This window comes from Aquarana catesbeiana, linkage group LG04, assembly GCF_042186555.1.
Source record: "Aquarana catesbeiana isolate 2022-GZ linkage group LG04, ASM4218655v1, whole genome shotgun sequence".
Classification (NCBI taxonomy): domain Eukaryota; kingdom Metazoa; phylum Chordata; class Amphibia; order Anura; family Ranidae; genus Aquarana; species Aquarana catesbeiana.
The window spans coordinates 41,286,864-41,304,099 of record NC_133327.1 but is presented as its reverse complement, the minus strand read 5'-3'; the positions used below and the strand labels follow the sequence as shown (position 1 = coordinate 41,304,099).

General features: G+C 44.6%; 1 protein-coding gene and 1 long non-coding RNA gene across 4 annotated transcripts in view; one reads left to right on the top strand and one right to left on the bottom strand.

Moving 5' to 3' along the window:
* The window catches only part of LOC141139198 (uncharacterized), a 1,175,459-nt gene that overhangs the window by 805,664 nt on the left and 352,559 nt on the right, over positions 1 to 17,236 (bottom strand). The window lies entirely within an intron of this gene.
* LOC141139177 (cytochrome P450 2B11-like) overlaps positions 8,620 to 17,236 on the top strand; it is a 45,754-nt gene continuing 37,137 nt past the window's right edge. The window contains exons 1-2 of one of the 3 annotated variants that reach the window (XM_073625080.1): positions 8,620 to 8,759; positions 13,985 to 14,086. The gene's annotated coding sequence lies outside the window, so the exon portion shown is untranslated. Of the gene's footprint in view, positions 8,760 to 13,707; positions 13,863 to 13,984; positions 14,087 to 14,819; positions 15,066 to 17,236 lie in introns of those variants that run through there. The other 2 variants (XM_073625079.1, XM_073625081.1) reach the window with 2 other exon arrangements.

The window sequence follows — 17,236 nt, the reverse complement described above, 5'->3', positions numbered from 1 at the left end:
CAGACTCTGCCGGGGACACCTGATGCAAGGACGGACTCTGCCGGGGGCACCTGATGCAAAGACGGACTCTGCCGGGGGCACCTGATGCAAGGACGGACTCTGCCGGGGGCACCTGATGCAAGGACGGACTCTGCTGGTGGCACCTGATGCAAGGACAGACTCTGCTGGTGGCAGGCGACGTGGCTAGTGACACGCTCAGGGATCCCACTGATTTGGCATTATGGTGAGTTGAATGATTTAATTTTATATTACAATGTAATAATAGAAATAATGCGCTTCAATCATCCTGACACCATAACAACCATGGTGCCGGGATGATTGAAGCGTTAACACCAGGCGTTTGGAGTATCTTTATCTGCTGATTGTTAAACTTTCTAGAATACACATATTTCTATTGTGTAGAATCTGGGGCTGCTGTCCCGTCATTCCCCTCTCCCCCTTTCCTTCTCCCCCTTTCCCTCTCCATCCCTCATTCATCTCAGACTCTAACCACACCCTCTTGAGCCACGCCCATTTAAGCCACGCCCACTTTTTGCGTATGGCACGCCCACTTTTCATATATGCCACGCCCATTTTTCAGTGCATGCCACATTTATAATTTTTGCTAAGCCACGCCTACAAATGAATGCCCCGCCCCCTATTTATTGTAGCTCCGCCTACAGCCAAAAGAGTGTCCCACATATTTTTTTTGCAATGTTGGGTTACACGATTGTGAATACCCCCCCTTGAACAATACTGGGACACATGCTCTCAGCATGGGGGGTGCCTTGCCAAGGGTGATCTCTGCCAAAGCACCTTGTTCCCATGTTGATGAGGACAAAATCCTTATCCCCACAATCCTGGCCTGGTGGCTGTTGGGGCCTGTGGGTGAAGGCATATTAAAATCTGGAAGCCCCTTTAAAAATAAGGAGGGCCCAGATACTGCCACCCCATAGCATAGTACCCTTACTTATTCACAAAAAATGTAACCTAGAAATAAAGATTCCCAAACATCTGACAACCCTTTTATTAAAAAGAAAAATTCACAAAAATGTCCCTTGTTGTAAATTCATTGTCCATGATGATGCTCGCTTGCAAAAACTAAAAACCTGATGGACTCAGCACACATGACCGATCCCAATGTTACTCATGCAGAATGACAGCTTCCTGAGCTGCTGTTAATTATATCCATTTCAGCTCTGGAAGATTTACCCCCCTGCATGACCAGGCCATTTATTGTGATACGGCACTGTGTTACTTTAACTGACAATTGTGCTGTCGTGCGATGCTGCACCCAAATAAAATGTACAGTATGTACTTTTTTTCCACAAATAGAGCTTTCTTTTGGTGGTATTTGATCACCTCTGTGGTTTTTATTTTTTGCGCTATAAACAAAAAAAAGACTGACAATTTTGAAAAAAAAACAATATTTTTTACTGTCTGCTATAAAAGAAATCCAATTAAAAAAAATGTAAAAAATCTAATTTCTTCATCAATTTGGGCCAATATGCATTCTGCTACATAATTTTGGTAAAAAATCCCAATAAGTGTATATTGATTGGTTTAGGCAACAGTTATAGCGTCTACAAACTATGGGATATATTTATAGAATTTTTAGCATTTTATATTATTATTTTTATATTATTACAATTTTTATTTATTGTTTATTTTTTACTAATAATGGCGGCGGCGATCAGCAACTTATAGCGGGACTATGATATTGTGGCTGACAAATCAGACACCTAAATAACACTTTTGACACTTTTTTGGGAACCAGTGACACCAATAGAGTGATCAATTCTAAAATATGCACTGTCACTGTACTAATGACACTGGCTGGGAAGGGGTTAACATCAGGGGCGCTCAAAGGGTTAAATATATGTGCCTGACCAGTGTTTAACTACTGTGGGGGAGGTGCCTTTACTAATGGAATCCATTGATCCATGTTCCTGGTTACAGGATCAATGCCTTCCATACTAACAGAACGGCAATCTGCCTTGTTTACATTGGCAGACTGCCGGACCAGCTGATTGGCTTATGCACAGCGGGAGCAAGCCTCCAGTGGCCCATGCCCAATACCTGGAACCTGGAAATGCAGGATTATATATATATATATATATATATATATATATATATATATATACACATATATATATATATATATACACATATACAAGTGATCCTGTGCAGCATGGCTGCCCCGTAGCAGTAAATCTGCTATGGTGCAGTTGGCAAGTGAATATAAATGAAAGGGGCAGTGATAGTCGTGACATCATTGGCCAAATATGACCATGGTCATAAAGCAATACATGGAGACAACCAGTGGCGGCCCATCCATTAGGGGCGCCCGGGCACCGCCCCCTCTCTCACGCCACCCCCTATATGGTAATGGATAGATCCACGGCTGCTGTGGCCACCCCCTATTCATGAGTCTGTCCCCTTTCAGGGCACCGGGCGCATGAATTACAACAGCAGGGTTTTATTTTTGAGGCACCTGATAGAGCCGGAGGCTCTAATAGGATTCAAAATAGGGTGGGCTCGGGTCACAGAGAATACGTTCCAATCCCACCCAGGTGTGTTACAACAGCAAATTAATATTCGCTGTTGAAACGCTGATCCTTAATCTGGCCAATCAGAAGCGGTGTGGGGCCCATTTTCCAACTGGCCGAAAAGAGAAGACTCACCATTGGCCGCCGAGGAGGGAGGAAACAGAAGCCGCCATGGAGAGCAGGAGAATGAGGGGCCGCCCCCGCCGAGCAGGGGAAGCCGCCGGTGATAGGGTAAGTGCTATCGACCGACCAACCGACCGACTGGGGGGGTTGGCATACTTTTTGCCGCCCCCCTCCAAAAAAATTCCATCGGCCGCCACTGGAGACAACACAATGAAAAAAGATGACATAGATTGTATAGCACAGGTTATTATAGTACTACTTGCAGAGCATACAGCCTGCAAGCAGAATAATCAGCAAAAATGTTCACTTTCTGTGTGTTATAGTGAAGATAAAAGGTAAGACAAACGTGAGACACACCCTGGAGCAAATATTGCATAATTATAGATTAGACTCAACCATCACTTGTAGCTAAAGATAAAAAAAAAAAAGAAGGAGGAGGAAATAGATTACACCTAAAACTGAACACCAAGCAAACAGCTAAACATACAGATGAAATACACATATGGGAGCTGTTTTAGGCTACACTGGCATGGGCTACTGGCATTAGCATAGCTCCAAACATTTTGAGACGGGAATGAGGGACACCTACTACCAAACGTATGCAGGCATAGGACACGCCCCCTGCCACACCCCCTTAAAGGAGAATTAACCAAAAAAAAAGGTTAATCAAATCCACAAGGGCTTTTTTTACCACTACTATTCCTTTATATTGGCTATATCTACAAATGCAGCAATTTAGAATTTGGATGAAAGGTTTAGCACTGGGAAACACTTTTTGAAAGATAAAAAGTGCATTTCATATACAATACAACTATATAGATCAGACCAAAATGAGGGACAAATGAGGAGGAATGAGGGACAGAGGGACATTGCTCTAAATCAGGGACAGTCCCTCGAAATCAAGGACAGTTGGGAGCTATGCATTAATTCCAATGACAGCAGCAGGAATCTGCTGATCCCTATAGCTGTTTTTGGCACCTGTAAGCAGTTATCCGTGGCTGTTTGTACAGCCAGCAATTACTTTGTGTGTGTTCAGTGATCACTGCAAGTTATAGCTGGCCTTGTGAGCAGCCATGGGTAGCTGCTCAAAGGTGCCGAAAACAGCTACAGGGATCAGCAGATTCCTGTTGCTGTTGTTCCCTTGTGCAAATGTAGCCTTACTCACCACAAATTGTGATATTTCTGTCTACCCAGTAATAAGATTTACACAGTTCTGTTACACAGCACAGTCCTGTCTAACAGAGGAACGGACCTGATCTTTTTTCTGTTGCACAAGACTTAAAAGTACCCGCAACATCTACACTGTAACTGGATGGTGAATAGAGGAGCAGCAGACTGATGGGCTCATCTCTGTCACTCGACTTTCTCCTCCTATCAGTATGGCACTACAGAAAACATGACTGGTTACTTTTGCTGCTTCTTCCTCCCCTTTTCTGGTTGCTGTACAGACTGTACAATAAACTGCAAGAGGCTGATACGTTAATTTCAAGTTCTTACACTCCTTTCATTTAAATAAGAAAACATGACAATTGGTTATTGATTACAGAGCTGAAACGTGTGCCTTTTTTATAGCTACTTGCAGTTCAGCTTCATATTTATAATATGTGAATAAAAAGGTGGCTTATATTTAAAGTCATGATAACACATCTGTAAAAGAAAGTCATTTTATAAGACTGTCAGTTAACAGTAATGGGTTTATTTATTAAAAAAATCACAGAGCTATTCATCTTGTAAAACTGCTTGTACAGTATCTCACAAAAGTGAGTACACCCCTCACATTTTTGTAAATATTTTATTATATCTTTTCATTTGACAACACTGAAGAAATGACACGTTGCTACAATGTAAAGTAGTGAATATACAGCTTGTATAACAGTGTAAATCCCCTTAAAAAATTCCTGTCCCCTTAAAATAACTCAACACACAGCCATTAATATCTACCACTGCAACAAAACTAAGTACACTCCTAGGTGAAAATGTCCAAATTGCACCCAATTAGCCATTTTCTCCCCCAGTGTCATGTGACTCGTTTAATGTTACAAGGTCTCAGGCGTGGATGGGGAGCAGGTGTGTTAAATTTGGTGTTATCGCTCTCACTCTTTCATACTGGTCACTGGAAGTTCAACATGGCACCTCATGGCAAAGAACTCTCTGAGGATCTGAAAAAAAGAATTGTCGCTCTACATAAAGATGGCCTAGGCTATAAGAAGATTGCCAAGACCCTGAAACTGAGCTGCAGCACGGTGGAAAAGACCATTCAGCGGTTTAACAGGACAGGTTCCACACAGAACAGGCCTCGCCATAATCGACCAAAGAAGTTGAGTGCACATGCTCAGCGTCATATCCAGAGGTTGTCTTTGGGAAATAGACATATGAGTGATGCCAGAATTGCTGCAGAGATTGAAGGGGTGAGGGGTCAGCCTGTCAGTGCTCAGACAATACGCCGCACACTGCATCAAATTGGTCTGCATGGCTGTCGTTCCAGAAGGAACCCTCTTCTAAAGATGATGCACAAGAAAGCCCGAAAACAGTTTGCTAAAGACAAACTGACTAAGAACATGGATTACTGGAACCATGTCCTGTTGTCTGAAAAGACCAAGATAAACTTATTTGATTCAGATGGTGTCAAGCGTGTGGTGGCAACCAGGTGAGGAGTACAAAGACAAGTGTGTCTTGCCTACAGTCAAGCATGGTGGTGGGAGTATCATGGTCTGGGGCTGCATGAGTGCTGCCGGCACTGGGGAGCTACAGTTCATTGAGGGAACCATGAATGCCAACATGTACTGTGACATACTGAAGCAGGGCAGTATTCCAACATAACGACCCCAAACACACCTCCAAGATGACCACTGCCTTGGTAAAGAAGCTGAGGGTAAAGGTGATGGACTGGCCAAGCATGTCTCCAGACCTAAACCCTATTGAGCATCTGTGGGGCATTCTCAAATGGAAGATGAAGGAGCACAAGGTCTCTAACATCCACCAGCTCAGTGATGTCGTCATGAAGTAGTGGAAGAGGACTCCAGTGGCAACCTGTGAAGCTCTGGTGAGCTCCATGCCCAAGGGGGTTAAGGCAATGCTGAAAAATAATGGTGGCCACACAAAATATTGACACTTTGGGCCCAATTTGGACACTCACTACTTTACATTGTATCAAAGTGTAATTTCTTCAGTGTTGGCACATGAAAAGATATAATAAAATATTTACACACACACATAAACACACAATCTTTTAAAAATTGGCAGTCCTTTACTTTAGCTTGTCCTGCGGGGTAAAGGGGTCGCAGAAGTCGCTATGGTGATCGGGCCCCATGCTGCAGGGAGCCCTTGTGGGACCCCTGTATGCCTCGATAGGAGAAGTAGCAAGGGGGGCTGAGACTGAGCTCCCCGATCCTCAGCCAAACTGTGGGGAGCTTGTCACACTGATTACACCTAAAGTGAAAGCAGTGTGTGCTGTGCTCTGTCTCCCCCTACAGTGAGGTACCCGGCGGGAAGAGCTAAGGTAAAGTACTGCAGATTTTTAAAAGGCTATGTGTATGTATGTGTGTTTATATATGTGTGTATATACAGTATATGTGTGTGTGTCATATATGTGTATGTATGTGTATGTATGTGTGTGTGCGTACATGTGTGTTTACATGAATGCGTTTTTTATCCTGACCCCCTATATGTGTACAATCAGGACTGATTTTTTCCCCCGCTTGTTCACAGTACCAGCAAAAAAAAGCTGTCCCTCTGAAAAGCGATCCATCCTCAGATTGCTTTTCAGAGGCATTTGACAGCCAGTAAAGAGGCAATATGTTGCCACTTGACTGTCTGTCCATTTTCCCCTGGGGGGAAATGGAGAAATCGGTTCCTTTATATGCATGTGACCAGGCCCTGGCATTCCGCCACTGGGCTCGGAGGAAAGGGCCCTGTCCTGGGGTCAGGGAGCCCTTCATGTTTTCTTGCATCAGGGCCCTGAAGGTTTTAGTTACCCAACTGGGGTGCTTCACAGGTCCAGGGCAGTGGACCTCTAATTCTTGGGGGAACCGAGTACCTGAAGGTCCAGAGGAATGATGCCTGCCATGAGAGGTGAAGATTGGGTCCTATTTTCAGGATTCTGCAGCAAGATGGTTTGTGAAGTCCTTCATGTGGTCCTTGCTTCCGAGCTAGTATTTGTGTCTATAACCACTAGGGGCGATGGTGAGGTCTGTTTGCCTATGTTTTTGCTTTTGACCTAGCATGCATTCATTCTTCAAGTCATAGTTCCTGATTCTGTCCTGCAGAAGTGCATCATGATTGGTGGAAGCGAGTAATGATAGGTGGAACTAGAGGCCATCTTAGTAAAGGTTATGAGGCTGGTAGCATTCAGCTGGCCTCTTTAGACACAATAAACTGTCATATGGAGCAACAGAGACACATAACTGGTCCTTTTTTGTCTTGCCTGGTCAACTGAGTTCTGCCGCTCGGGGGAAGGACACAGGCAACTGGGGGAATAATTGGGCTAATTTTTGTATACTGACTGGGTGCTAATTAACCCTCGCTGGCAAGGGTAGTTAGTCTACCATGGCCCTATATTGGCCAAGCACACTTGGAATGGCTTCCAGAAAGTGAGGGGGGAGTACAGCTAGAAAGGGCACAGATGCACCACTGTCAGGTCCAGAGGACACTAGCCGCTGTCTCGCTGTATTTAATCCCCCGAAAGACTAGAGGTGACAGGTGCTTTGGATCCATTGCATTTGTCTGGTATTGTAGCCAGAGCAGGGGCATCTACCATAGTTTATGTCACTTAGGATGACTTGGCGGCTGCCTTGACGGGTTTGGAAAGAAAAATTGATTACCTCGATGGCACAGGGCAGCAAATAAGCGGAAGAGATCTCTTCCACCAGATCACACTCAGGGGTAGAGCAGAAATGGCTAGACATTGATGAGGAAGTGGCCGGTGTAGATCTCAAGGAGGGTCAGATGGGGGATTCTACCTCCGCAGAGTCTGAGCCTGAGGAAGTCGAGGGATCCTCAGTCTCACAAGCTCAGAGGGTATTGGTTCAATCACTCCCTGAGATGGTTCGAGCTGATTTTAGGTTACCTACAGCTGAGTCCTCATTGGTAAAGTATTACTCTTTAGGGTCCCTATGTCCAGCTCAGAGTTCTCTGGCTTTTTCTTTGCATCCTCTCTTGGAAGAGTTGTTGTATGCTGATTGGCAGCATAAACACACTATCCGGGTGTTCCCTATCAGATTTTTTATCCTCCACCCTATGGAGGAAAAGTTTTTTAAAAATTGGTGTATGCCCGCAGTAGATGCAGCAGTATCTTCTTTTAATAAAAATCATACTTACTTGATAGATAATGTTCAGGTCTCTAAAGACCCAGGCTCAGCTATGCAGCAAGCAGTTGAAGCCATTGGCATTTGCCAAGTCTTAAGGATTGCATCAAGCGGTTAGTAAAGAAGAACCTGTCAATTGTGGAGTCAGACACTATTGAAGGGTTAGCAGAGTTAACCTGAGCTCTGTGTTTTGTGATAGATGCCCTAAAGGCATAGGCATGCACACGGGGTGTGCCGGGTGTGCCTGGGCACACCCTAATGCCCAGGAACATCCAACACACCCCAGGGCTTTTTTGCTGCCAAAATGTGTGAGAACTTTTTTTTTTCTAATTGACACTGCTGCAAGTGGGACTATTTGTCATAGATGTGTAAAACTCCTGTGGGAACTGCAGCCACTGGCCATGGAGTAATCACTCAGTCAGCCGCATTTTCTGATGCTGACTCTGTAGTTCCAGCTACAGCATCCCTGTCAGCTGTCAGAGATGAAGCATGTGAACTTCAGAGAGCATTGGATACTTCCTGACTGCTTACTTCACAGCTGTGGCTGCAGTCCTCACATGAGTTACTCACCATCCTTTCCCCTGTGTTGCCAGAAGACAGCTTGCCGAACTCTCTGATGCAGCATTTGGGGGAAAACTGTCTATCTTCTTGGGGTTCCTGTCTGGCTGAGTCGGGGCTTTCACAGCTCCAGTACAGGTGGGAGGAGCAGGAAGAGATCTCACAGTGCACCCTCAGTCACTTTCCTCCTGTCCAGCACACAGCACAGCTCTCCCTGGGGATGACTGAAGATCTCAACCTTTTGCCTGTGAGTACTGACCTTCTTTCTCTGATACAATTCTGTTCTGTAAACCTGCCCTGCACTTTGCAGGACAGGTTTACTGAAAGAGAAAGTAACATTTTTGAACTCTGCTGATTGCGGGCACAATACTTTGCAGTCTTCAGTTTTAAAAAAGAATAAATGCCCTAGCAAACATCTATGCATTTATTACTTTTTAATAAAAAGGTAAACAAAAGGCACTTGGGGTCAGGCAGGCACATAAATGGGTGGTTTTATGTACATATATGTGAGTGTTTGTGTGTGTGTGTATATACAATATACATCATATATATATATATATATATATATATATATACAGTATATAATTATACACATGCATGTGTGTTTGAGTTTTGGGGTGCACACCCTTAAGCAATAGGCTGCGCACGCCTATGCCTAAAGGACTCTATCCAACAGATGTATTGTTTTGCTCTGGTGCCTGTCCACATGCATAGGGCTCTATGCTTGAAGAACTGGTCTGCAGAACTACTTTTCAAAAAGTTTCTTGCAGGTTTTCCCTTTTATGAGAAGTGCCTGTTTGGAAAGGGCTTGAATAAATACATCCAAAAGATCTCTGATAGGAAGAGCTCCCTTTTGCCACTTAGGGGCAAGTGCCCAGCTGGTGCTCTGGTGGCCAGTTCTCCCTCTTCTAGCAGTCCTTTTGATGCCTCCAAGCAGCCAGGTCCATGGGTAAAGCACAGAGTCAGGGTCAAAGGAGGCAATGCCCAGGTAAGTCCACAAAGCCAGATGCCAAGTCCTCTTCATTATGAAGGGACGAATGGGAAGACTGGGGGCATTTGCAGAAGCTTGGTGGAATGTGATTTCAGATGGGAGGGTTCTTTCCACAGTCTCCCAGTGTTACAGGTTGGGGTTTCGGGGTTTTCCTCCTCCACAGTTTATGAGATCTAATGACTGATAGATCCACAAAAGAGGGCTTCACTGTTTCTGGAGTTCGAACAAATGTTTGCTTAGAAGGTAATCAAGATGGTTCTGATAAATAAAAGGTTGCTTGGCTTCTACTCCAATCTCTTCACGGTTCCAAAATCAAACAGAGATGTGCGGCCACTCATGGTTCTCAAGAGTCTGACCAAGTTTCTGAAAGTTCGGTCTTTTTGTATGGAATCGGTTCAGCAAGTGGTGGCCGTGCTCCAGCAAGGGGATTTTTTTGGCAATCAGATATCAGGGATGCTTCTCTCCAGGAGCCCATTTTTTCCCCGCACATAAACAATTCTTACATTTTGTGATGGAGGACCAGCCTTTTCGAGCTGGCTCTGGTACTGGGCTTGTTGAGAGTTCAGGGTGTTTGCATCTTGGGATATTTGAATGACCTGTTGCTCAGAGAGCGGTCGGCTCCTTGGTTAAGGAAAAATGCCGCTCTCATGATTCATATGTTGGACAGTCTAGGCTGGGTTCTCAATTTGGAAAGTTGGAATTGGAGCCAGCACAGAGCTTAGATTATCTGGGTCTGATCCTGGACATGGTCCAGGCAAAGGATTTTTTTGCCTCCGGAAAAGGGCCTATTTCTAAGAAATCAGGTAGTATATCTGAGGAGTCTCAGGTTTCCATATATTTGTCTATGCATGAGAATTCTGGGGTAGATGGTGGCCACATTTGAGGCAGTTCCTTACCCCAATTCCATTCCAGGCCATTACAAAGAAACATCATATTGGAATGGAACAGGAAAGTTCAGTCATTGAACTGTTGTATATCCCTAGACCCCTGTGCACTGTGGGCATTGAACTGGTGGATGACCTCTCAGAATCTGGAGAGAGAAAGGTAGTTTCTCCTGATCATTTGGAAGGTGCTGAATACTGACGCCAGTTTGATGGGATGGGAGGCTGTCATGGGCTCATTAAATCTCTTCAGGAAAAGAGCTTGCCCATCAACATTCTGGAGCTTCAGGCAGTTTGTCTTGCTCTGGCTTACTGGACAGGACAGCTTCAGGGGCTCCCAATCAGAGTCCAGTTGGACAATGACACGGCACCATAAGTTGGGCTGTCCAGATGGAGGTTTGGACAGAACATCATGTTCCAGCCTTGTTGGCAGTTGACATCCTGGGTGTACAGAACTGACAGGCAGACTTTTTCAGTGTTGGCAGTTGGTTCTGGGGGAGTGATCTCTTCATCCCGAGGTGTTCAGTACAATTTGTCCATGTTGGGACTCTCCTGATGTGGGTCTGCTAGCTTCCAGATTAAATGAGAATCTGGACACGTTTGTCTCCAGAACTAGATATCCACAGGTGATAGGCGTAGGATGCCCTAGTGACACAGTGGGATCGGTTGTCTCTAATCTTACTGATCTTAGTCACTTCTGCTTGGCCCAGGAGAGCCTGAAATCCTGACATTGGGAACTTGGCAGTGGACCATCCCTGGAAACTGCCCATTTGGCCAGATCACCGGTCTCAAGGCCCAATATCGCATCCTGCATTACAGTCGTTGGCTTTGAAGGCTTGGCTATTGAGACCTAGGTGTTAAAAGACTGAGGGGTTCTGGGTACTACCATATCTAAGTTGTTGAAGGGCAGAAAGCCTTCTTCTAGGAAAATGTATTATACGACTTGAAGGTCTTATGTGGCCTGGTGTGAATCCAAGAAGTTACATCCCTGTAAATACATGGTGGGATGCATTTTGGGTTTCCTACAATTAGGGGTGGAAATGAAATTGGCCTTAAGCATCGTTAATAGTCAAAGGTCTACTTTTGCAGTGTAATTCCATAAGCCGATTGCCTCTCATTTTCTGATATGCACTTTTGTGCAGGGGGTAACCCATATCATTCTGCCTATCATGTCTTCCCAGCATCGTTGGGACTTAAACTTGGTCTTGTTGGTTTTGCAAAAAAAAACACCCTTTGAACCAATTAGGTCCCGTTAGTCCTTTTGATTTGAAAGGCATTTTTTTTTTATAGCGATCACTTTGTCAAGGAGGGTTTTTGTGTTGGCAGCTCTTTCCTGTACAGAGCCTTTTTAAGGTTTCCACCATGACAAGGTGGTGCTGCGTCCACAACCGTTATTTTTGCTGTGGGTAGCCGTGGTCTTAAGTTTTCATTTGAATCAGGACATTGCCTTATCTTTATTTTTTTCAGTCCTCAGCATTCAGGAGAAAAAAACTCTGCACACTTTGAATGTGGTTTGAGCAGTCATAGTTTATCTGGAAATGCTTGACAGCAGTCAAGCAGTTGGAATCATTGTTTATACTGCCAGAAGGTCCAAAAAAGTGTTAAGTGGCTTTGAAGTCAACCATTTCCCCGGTGGATATGCCAGGTTATTGCCCAAACCTATGACCTGAAGGTAAGGTTCTGCTTTTTCAGGTAAAGGTACACTCAACTGGGGGTGTGGATGCCTCTTGGGCTATCTGCATCAGGCGTCAGTGGCTCAGGTTTGCAAGGTTGGAACCTGGTCTTTTTGTACATACCTTTACAAGGTTTTACCAGGTGGATGTAAAGGCTGTGAAGGATGCTGCCTTTGACCGCAGTGTATTGCAGGCAGTGGAATAGTTTTCCTGGAGCTTGTGGGTGGGTTTGTGTTTCCCTTCCCTCAAAGGCATTGCTTTAGGACATCTCAAGTAGTTATGATTATAGCCTGCTCTGCATCCTGTGATGTATGAAAAGAGAAAGTTGGAGTTTTGTACTTGCCTGTAAAATTCATTTCTTGAAGTATATCACGTGACACAGAGCTCCCTCCCCTTATTCTGGGAATTAATTGCTTGCATCATGCCTCTTACTATCCCCATCTTGGGGATATTTGTACTTACCTGGCATTTTAGGGCTTCAAGAAAAGAGATTGATCAGGATTGATCAATTTTAAAATTTTATATATATATATAAGAAAAACGTGGATCAATGCTTGATGCAAAAAGTGTCCTTTACTGAAATTTTTCAAATATATAGTACATATAGTATATGCAAGCCACTGTACAGTTCAGAGCGCAAGTCGCTCTTCGTCAGCCAGAAAAAGCCTGACGAAGAGCGACTTGCGCTCGGAACCGTACAGTGGCTTGCATGTACTATATATTTGAAAAATTTCAGTAAAGGACACTTTTTGCATCAAGCATCGATCCACGTTTTTCTTATCCATTTATGGTGGAAAGTTGGGAGTCCACCTTGACGGTGTCTTGACCGGACAGGATTAAAGAGAAGAGGGTAACCCACCTGAAGTTTATTTTATATATATATAAATATATAATATATATATATATTACACACACATACACGCATGCACACACACACACACACACACACACACACACACACACACACACACACCAGAGGTTATAGACTCTATAACTAGAGTCTAGGTAATATTTGGGTTATTTTACCAAAGAAATATAGAAGAATGTATTTTGGCAAGAAAAGAAAAATGGTGTCAGAAAAATAAACAAATTTGTCAGATTTTTTTCAAGATCCAGTGGTGTTTAAATACTATGAAGAAAGCTCTACCTGTCTCAAAAAAAATATGTAAAATTAATTTGGGTACAGTATTGCATGACTGAGTAATTGTCATTCAAAATTTGACAGCTCTGAAATCTGAAAATTGGCCTGGACAGGTAGGGGGTGAAAACAGTTTCAGTCTAGAAGTCGTTAACTTTACTGCGCAGTGATCGATAGTGTCTTCAGGTAAGGTTGTGTGCATTACAGAAAAGTGTAGCAAGTCCTATAGTTTTATGCAACGCACTGCACCCCAACTCAAATCAGCATTATTCTGTGAGAAGAGTACATAGAAAACAATTGTCCTTTGTGTGTCCTGATGCTGAGACTACGTAGATCTCTACATATCAATACAGCTCTACTGAACTGGTGTGAATGAGCTCTACATTTAACCATTAAGCCACTGTCACACACTCACTATCTTTTGAATGAAGCTAATACATGAGAGTAAATGATCTGCAGAATGCTAAATTCCCCAGCTAGTGTCGTATTATAACAACTTTTCTCATTGTTGGGCGGAGACTGAGAGAGGTTGGAATTCTGCCAGGTCTGCTGAAGGAGAATGTCAGAAACAGCGGTCACAACAGAAACATAAATACCGACTGTGTATAAGTATTCTCTGCAAAGACACAGAAAAGAGAAAAATCGCATCAGCATATAGCACAGGATTGTGAGTAAAGGGGACGTGTTTACCTAGAAAAATTGTTTGGCTTTAAACTCTTTTTATATTAAAAGTAAAACTGTGAGGATAGTAATATAGAAGCTGTTATTGTTTTTTGTTTTTTTTAACAGGCTGTTTTTTTCATCCTGACCGAGTAAATCATTGATTTACAACAAGAATCCTCTACAGAAGGTCACACTTTTCAGAATTTGCTATCTACATATTTGTCGAAGGTCAGTGACTCACTACACCCCTGGTGCCCAACACATAGCCCACCAGCTCTCTGTGTGTGGCCCACCATGCCCTAGACCTGGTCTACCACTTGTTGGGTAGCTTGCAGACTGACAGCAGGGTGCCAGTTGCTGGGACACTCTCCATTAAAGAACAAACATGAAGTTGGTAATGCAGGGCAGAGTGATCTCTGCCCAACAGTAGGAGTATAGTCCCAATCTGACCTCCTCCGTTAGAGAGAGCAATATTGGAGCATGTGATTTGGTAGGTGAACAATGTGGCTGGTTAACTAACCCTGACTGCCAATTGTGTGTGTAGGATTTGTAGCCACCTATCCAGCCACTTCTGAGATTTACACAACTCTGAACAAGGGAAGTGGGGGGGGGGTTACTAACAACAATTTAGGATGCTGGCAAGAGGGCAGGTTAACAGCACTCCCAATGAACACCAATAAAGGAGTGTTAAATAACACTACAACTGACCATCAATGTGGAGGTTATTACTGTGTATACTAACACCAGTGCAAAGGTGGATCCAGGGGGGCAACAGGGCAATTCCCCCCTGAGAATTCGGGTGAGTGAGTGGGTGGGCGGGCTGCTCCGTGGGTGAGAGAGCGGGCGGCTCCGCAGGCAGGCCAAGCTGTCGGTTGGCTCAATTGGTGAGCAAGCGGGATGCTGGGTGGGCAGGTGAGAGTGTGGGCGAGCAGCTGGGCGGCTCGGTGGGTGAGCGGACAGCTGGCCAATCAGAGAGCCGGTGGGTGGGGGAGCAGAGAGATGACATCATCTCTCACCGCCAACATGTGGCAGGCGACGTGGCAAGTGACAATACGTAACGTGTGGCAAGTGACAATCCGCATCTGGTGACAAGCGACATGGCAAGTGACAATCCGCATCTGGTGACAGGCGACATGGCAAGTGACAATCCGCATCTGGAGACGGTGGCAAGTGACACGCTCAAGGCTCCCACGGATTCTGCATTATGGTGAGTTGAACCATTTCATTTTATGTAACAATGTAATAATAGAAATGAGCTTCAATCATGCTGACACCATATCAGCCATGGTGCCATGATGATTGAAGCGCCAACACCAGCCATTTCCCCAATAAATTGCCCCAAAAAAACGTATTTTCTGGCAGTGCCCCTCCCGAGACTAGACTCTGGATCCACCCCTGCAACAGAGCTGGGGTTATTATTGTTGCCACTTACATCAATGCTAGGGATTAGTGTTGGGGGAACAGTTCAGGCTGAGCATAAGTAAGGCCCGAACATTGGCTGTTCGCCCATTCAGCGAACTCCCGAACTGTTGTGGCATTTAACCATTTGTTCTGCCGGCCAAACGCCCCACAATGCACTGTGTATTGGAAGCCCTGATTGACTGAAGCAATGAAGGCTTTGCCCAATCAGGGCACAGAACACTGTCAGAGCCATAATTGGAGAAAGTAATAATGACTGTGCCCAATTATGGCATCGTTGGGCAAGGCAGTCAGCCGCAAGGTCCACGTTACTACTGACACATGGTCCAGCAAGCATGGTCAGTGACTATATATTGCGTTCACAGCACACTGGGTAACTCTGCTAGTGTTGGGCAAATGGTTTGACCCGAGCATGAGTTTAGGCAGAACATTGGCTGTTCGCCCGTTCGTTGTAAACACCTGAATTGTCGGGGCATTCAACCGTTTGTTCAGCCTGTCAAGTGCCCCACAATGCACTGCACGCTGCATTGGAAGTCATGATTGGCTGAAGCAATGAAGGATTTGCCCAATCAGGACACAGAACACTGTCAGAGCCATGATTGGAGAAAGTAATGATGACTGCCCAATCATTGCTCATTTCTCATAGACCCATCCCACACTATAAAAGGTTTCTTCCCAGAGCAGCAGAGCAGATTTAGTGTGTTATAATGGGCTATTGTGATTCTATTGTGAATGTAAAGTATCAGTGTAGTGTGAATATAGTGATAGTGCAGCGTGAGTGTAGTGTAACCATTCATTTTTACTGTAGTGTCAGTTTAGTGTTTCAGGGCAGGTTAGCTGCAGTATATTGAAGTGTGTCAGCATAGAGTAGGGATGAGCTTCGAGTTCGAGTCGAACTCATGTTTGACTCGAACATCAGCTCTTCGCAAGTTCGTCGAACAGCGAACAATTTGGGGTGTTCGGGGCAAATTCGAATGCCGCGGAACACCCTTTAAAAGTCTATGGGAGAAATCAAAAGTGCTAATTTTAAAGGCTTATATGCAAGTTATTGTCATAAAAAGTGGGGACCCGGGTCCTGCCCCAGGGGACATGGATCAATGCAAAAAAAAAGTTTTAAAAACGGACGTTTTTTCAGGAGCAGTGATTTTAATGATGCTTAAAGTCAAACAATAAAAGTGTAATATTCCTTTAAATTTCGTAGCTGGGGGGTGTCTATAGTATGCCTGTAAAGGGGCGCATGTTTCCCGTGATTAGAACAGTCTGACAGCAAAATGACATTTCAAAGGAAAAAAAGTCATTTAAAACTACTCGCGGCTATTACATTGCCGGTCCGACAATACACATAGAAGTTCATTGATGAAAACGGCATGGAAATTCCCCACAGGGGAACCCCGAACCAAAAAAAAAAAATGACGTGGGGGTCCCCCTAAATTCCATACCAGGCCCTTCAGGTCTGGTATGGATATTAAGGGGAACCCCGGCCAAAATTTAAAAAAAAATGACGTGGGGGTCCCCCTAAATTCCATACCAACCCAGGAGAAGAAGATGAAGAAGAGAAGAAGAGAAGAAGCTGAAGAGAAGAGCGGGAGCCTCCCCTCATGCCATGGGTGCGGAGCGGCCCAAGGAGAAGAAGATAGAAGACGCCGCGGAGGAGATGCTAGACGAGAACACTGGAGGAAGAACCAGAAGAGCCAGAAGAACCAGAAGCAGAAGAAGAAGAAGATGAAGGAAGATAGAAGAAAGAAGAAGCATTTAAATAAAGGAATTGTCAAAAACTGTCTCTTGTCATTTTTAACATTTTTGACAGTTTTTTAGTGAAATGGTAGGGGTACTTTTGTACCCCCTTACCATTTCACACAGGAGGGGCCGGGATCTGGGGGTCCCCTTGTTAAAGGGGGCTTCCAGATTCCGATAAGCCCCCCGCCCGCAGACCCCCACAACCACCGGCCAGGGTTGTGG